Source organism: Octodon degus, unplaced genomic scaffold (genome assembly GCF_000260255.1).
Source record: "Octodon degus isolate 3935 unplaced genomic scaffold, OctDeg1.0 scaffold00004, whole genome shotgun sequence".
Lineage (NCBI taxonomy): Eukaryota > Metazoa > Chordata > Mammalia > Rodentia > Octodontidae > Octodon > Octodon degus.
This window is the reverse complement of record NW_004524580.1, coordinates 1,307,241-1,312,253: the sequence shown is the minus strand read 5'-3', so window position 1 is coordinate 1,312,253 and position 5,013 is coordinate 1,307,241. Positions and strand designations below refer to the sequence as shown.

General features: G+C 41.2%; 1 pseudogene; it reads right to left on the bottom strand.

Annotated features, from left to right (window-relative positions):
* Positions 1-2,044: 2,044 nt before the first annotated feature.
* On the bottom strand, positions 2,045-2,900 carry LOC101585095 (annotated as a pseudogene).
* Between the last annotated feature and the right edge of the window lie 2,113 nt (positions 2,901-5,013).

The following is a 5,013-nucleotide window of genomic DNA, read 5'->3' as shown; positions in this document are numbered from 1 at the left end:
AGCACTCATTTATTTGTTGAATAAATGTTAACTCTTTGGGCAGAAGCATACTTTTATCACATAAAGAATTTCTACTTTTTTTTGTCTTGTAGTATTGTGTAAAATTTTACCTTGGTGAACTATGAACTAAAGCACAGCAGTTAGATCTTACTTTTCCAAAGTGATTCTGTCTTTGTACTTTGTCTACCTCTTCACTCTGTAGCTTATGTGTCCTGAAAATAATAATACCAGAGGATAAAATTACCTTCATAAAATGTACAAGTTGATACACAGAAAATTAAGTCTTATGTGAGTATTAGTGTGTGTCATCATAGTTAAGCAGCATAGCACTTATACGGATGTGTGCCATATCTACTTTTATTGATTTAAAGTATTCAAAAGATCAGAGAGATGCTTGTGAATCAGAAGTGAAAGTTTTTTTCATACAGGGAAATTGCTTTGTCTTACATAATGCACCCTTCTAAAGGAGTTGAGGGAGTTGCGAGCACGGAAAGGGTCCAAACTGTGAGCAATATATTTCCTGATCAATTGCTTTATTTTTATCTGAAATACAAAGTCTCAGTTTTTTTTTCTGAAGTCCAAGAATGGTTTTGAATGAAATAGAGAACTTCTTTTCTAGTCAATGATAACTTTTCCATTTTTGTCACAAAATTGGTTGCGTGTTTATTAAATGAGAGAAACGGGCAAACGCAAACCATTCCTAACCTTACCACCCAGTGATACCTCAGTTATCTTTATTTCTTCTGGAGGCAGGGGACAGTGTTAGGGATCAAACCCAGGGCCCTACACGTGCTGAGTTAGGACTCTGTAACTGAGCTACATCTTTAGCCATTACTGTTTGCTGTAGCCCATGCAGCTTTCAAAGTTCAGGATGTGTGACCAAGGAGGAAGGATGTGTGACCAGGAGGAAGGATGCTGAGAGGGTAGAGAAATAAAGATAAAAGACAGAAAGCTGAGGTCAAGGGTAGCCCTTTCTCTGGATGGGAAGAACTGTTCAACCACCATATCCAGTTTATGTATATATTTGGCAGGTTGGTGTCCGGTGACAGCTCTTTGTCTAGCAACACATTAAAGTCTGTACCCACTGTCTCTGTAAAGTCAATGCCTTAAGCAATTTCATCCCCTCAATCTAGTTTGTAGATCTTAGTACTCTGAAAACCTGTGTATTTATCAGTATCATCTGAAAACTCTCATAGATCTTATTTGATCTGTTTTAGGTTACTGAGAGAAAGGGGTATATGAATATGAGTAGTTCTAAACTCCCCATTTACTTCCTGTCAGGGATACAATCCTTGAGGAGCTTGAAGAAAATTGACTATGGAGAGATACAACACTCTTCAGATTTCACTGATGGCTGACCTAGAAATTCCCCCTCAAGATTCAAAGGGTGAGTAGGGAAAGCCTCAGACTCAGTAATAGTGGGCAAGGCTTTAATTAAGGTTGCTTAAGAAACTCATCTTCAGGCTCCAAAGTGGGGGAAGGATAGCCCCAGGCTCAGTGACAGTGGACATCTTAAGGGCCTTAAGACTAGAGGAGTCTTGCATTCCTGTGGTGCACATTTACATTTGAACACAAGTAAGGATTATTTCTTTAGTGCAAAGAAAGTCTGAATGTAAGGTAATTTTGACCATTTTTCCTCTTTCTTACAGCACAGTTCTACTTGGGAAATGCCATCATAATCAACACTCACCTTTGTTTTTTCCTTAAATGTTAAGATTTTATTTACAAAGCTTTTTTGTTGTACAGAAAGTAAAAATGCTATTACAATCTCAATGTAACTGGTAGCCATAGATGATTTACTCACCAATCACAGCTATCCATGCAATAGCAAGTCTTACACAAAAATCTAACAATGCTTACAATTTTGCTGGGGCAAAGTACCCAAGCTTGGTGGTGGATTACCAAGAGGGACTAAATGGAGGAAGGTGGAATGTCACAGGAACTATTCTTTGGCTCTTTGGGTGGGTGGGTGTCTTGGGGTTTCTATCACAGTTACTTTTTTTTTTTAAACAGTTGCCAAATCCATGAGCAGTCCAACCAATACTGAACAGTTCTGATTTTGCAGGTTATCTGGGGTCTTAATCATCTTCTCCTTCATCATCTGTTTCTCTCTTCCTCTTCTCACCTTTTCCACTTTCTTCATCCTCTTCATCCTCATCTTCATCTTCCTCTTCCTCCTCTTGATCAATTTTTCCATCATGTCCAAATTCTTCTTCCTCACACACTTCAATTTCATCTTCATCCCCATCCACGTCTTCATCCTCATCCTCATCCTCATCCTCTTCTTCATCAAAGTCCTCCTTCTCACCATCCTCATCTTCCTCATCCTCCTCATCTTCTCCTTCTTCATTCTCCTCCTCTTCTTCTACACCATCCACCTCTGCATCTGAATCTGGGGCTTCCCGGTCCTCTCTATCATAGCCGTCCAGGTAGCTTAGTTGGGGCAAGAGTGAAGACACTCTCTTGGTAGTCATTCAGGTTGGTAACCTCACAATTAAACAGATCCAGGCTTTTCAGACAATCCAATTTTTTCAAAGGCTCCAAGGCGCTGATATCTTTCCATTTATATCCACTTCAGTTTAGGTGTGTGAGATTTGGAAATTTTTCTGCTAACATGTTCAGACCTGCAAAGATTTTATTGTCACTGAGCTCAAGCTTTTTCAATTTAGGTAATGTGGGGAGATTTGAAACTGAAAGCAAGCACACATTTATTAAACTGAGGAACTCTAGGTTTGCAAATTCAGCTATTAAGCCCTCAATTTTTCCATCATGTGATTTGCAATTGTCCAAGACAAGTTCTGGAACAGCTCCTGGGGTCTGGTTCCTCAGCTCCAGGTGGATCCTCTTCTTCATGTCCATGTTCCCCTTGTCCCCCCTCTTCAAACTTAACTTTCCGCAGCTGGGGCAGAGGCAGGAGAGGAGTCCTGGACTGCTCAGCAAGGGCTGTCGGAAGGGATCTGCTCATGGCAGCAGGGGTGGCCGGCATGTGTAAAAAAAATATTTCAAGTAAATGGCAGAGAATGAGGGTGGTGCATGAGTATGCATGTCTGTGTGTGGAATTTCAGTAACATGGAAGCTGACACACACATGACAGCAAGGAGCTGATGAAAAGCCATCTGCTAGTGAAACTGCAGATGACAAAACAAGGCTGAAGCCCCAAGAAATCCAAGACATCAGAGCTTGGGATGTGAGAAGAGAACCAGCATGCCCAAAGCCATCAGTGATGAGGAAAACACATGAACTGACTTTGGAAAGTGAATGGGAATAGATGATATTCTGTGGAGATACTCATTCTTTTTTTTTTTTTTTTTATGGAACCAGGGATTGAACTCAGGCCCTTATGCTTGCCAGGGAAGTGCTTATTCTACTGAGAAATCTCTCTGTCCCCTAGAATCAAATTTCTTTTCTTTCTTTCTTTCTTTCTTTCTTTCTTTCTTTCTTTCTTTCTTCTTTCTTTCTTTCTTTCTTTCTTCTTTCTTTCTTTCTTCTTTCTTTCTTTCTTTTTTCAGTACTGGGGATTGAACTCAGGACCTTGCAAGTACCTATTCTACTGAGCTATCTCCCTGGCCTGTGGAGATTAACATCTACTACTTTATAAATGATCATGGGTAGAGACTCTAAAATCCAGTGAGCACAGAACAGGAGTTTATATTGCAAACCCTAAGCTCCATGAATCCATTTTCCCATGTTATTTTGACCTTCCAGGATGTGAAGTTACAATAGTAAGTTCATTACCCCTGAGCATGCACAGGAAGGTGAGGATTATGATACTTTTGCACAAGAAGGTGAGTCTGTTCTATCAAAGTAGGTTTCCAAAGTTGCCCTTTAGTTCAATGTTTTTCATCAAAGAAAGCTAGCCCTATTTAATAGTCTGAATTTCAAGGCCTAGTTTCTTCCTTATGTTGGGAGCAAACATGGTCACACTGCAGCCAGAGTGACAGATGTTGCAGCTATAGGAGTGGTTGCTATGTGAGGTCAGGATATAAGGGCCATCCGGTTATGGACTGCTTAACATTTTACTTATTTGTTGTTTTCTTGACACAGAATAAGCTTGTCTCTTAATGTAAGATACCACTGAACATGACAAAGACAAGATCCACTTGCAGTTTCCTTGATTAAAAGCAGAAGGGAAAACCACCCAGCAAAATTGTACTTTATACCCAGGGAAGAACACTTGAACTCTGCATTTTGCCATCTGGTTTTTGTCAGACAATATTTGTGTACTCCAGCAGACAAGCTTTTCCCACACTGCTCAGGTCTCCCAGCACTTGTCCTGGCTCTGTGCCTAAGATTCTTACCCACTCTCTATTCCACCCCAGCCCACCCAGAAGGATCAGAAATGCTGAGGAATTAGCAGCTCCCTCCCAAGAAGCCTTCAAACCATAACTCCTGGGGAGTGTGTCTAAATGACTCAGCTTGCTCATCACCCAGTTACAGTGATTATGCCATGTGTGGTGTACCCTCTGGTCAATTGACAGCACACTTTAGCTAAGTCTCTCCCTGTGGGACTAAGCCAGGTCATCAGCACACCCTCTTTTATCTGTCCCTGCTCACTTTGCAAACCATTGTGTCTACACTGCAGAAACAGGCCGTTGCTCTTGAGACCTGGGCTCAGGGTCTACTGGGTAATGCAAATGATGATATACACCATTTAGACAGAACATAGTAGTACTTGACATGGTGAGAAGAAGGGTTTAGCAGTGACAAATTTCCATTCCATTTTGAAGAGGGACCTTGTTTCTTCATGGCACAACTAGAAGGACTTTGATGTGCAGCTGCTGTTTCCCATGGAGGTGATGACCTTGGGTTCCAGATTTTGACTAAGTGGTAGTGGTGTCAGGGTGGGAGATTATTACAAAACAGTGAAGAAGACAGATATTGCTTTTTCCCCTTTTTCCCACAGAGCAGTGTAAGTGAGGAGCAGAAGTGTGTCTACCCTATAAACCCACATTTCTCCTGGTGACAACCCTGGAGCTAGACCAGGGCTTGAAGACAAGCACATGGAGTGTGAGA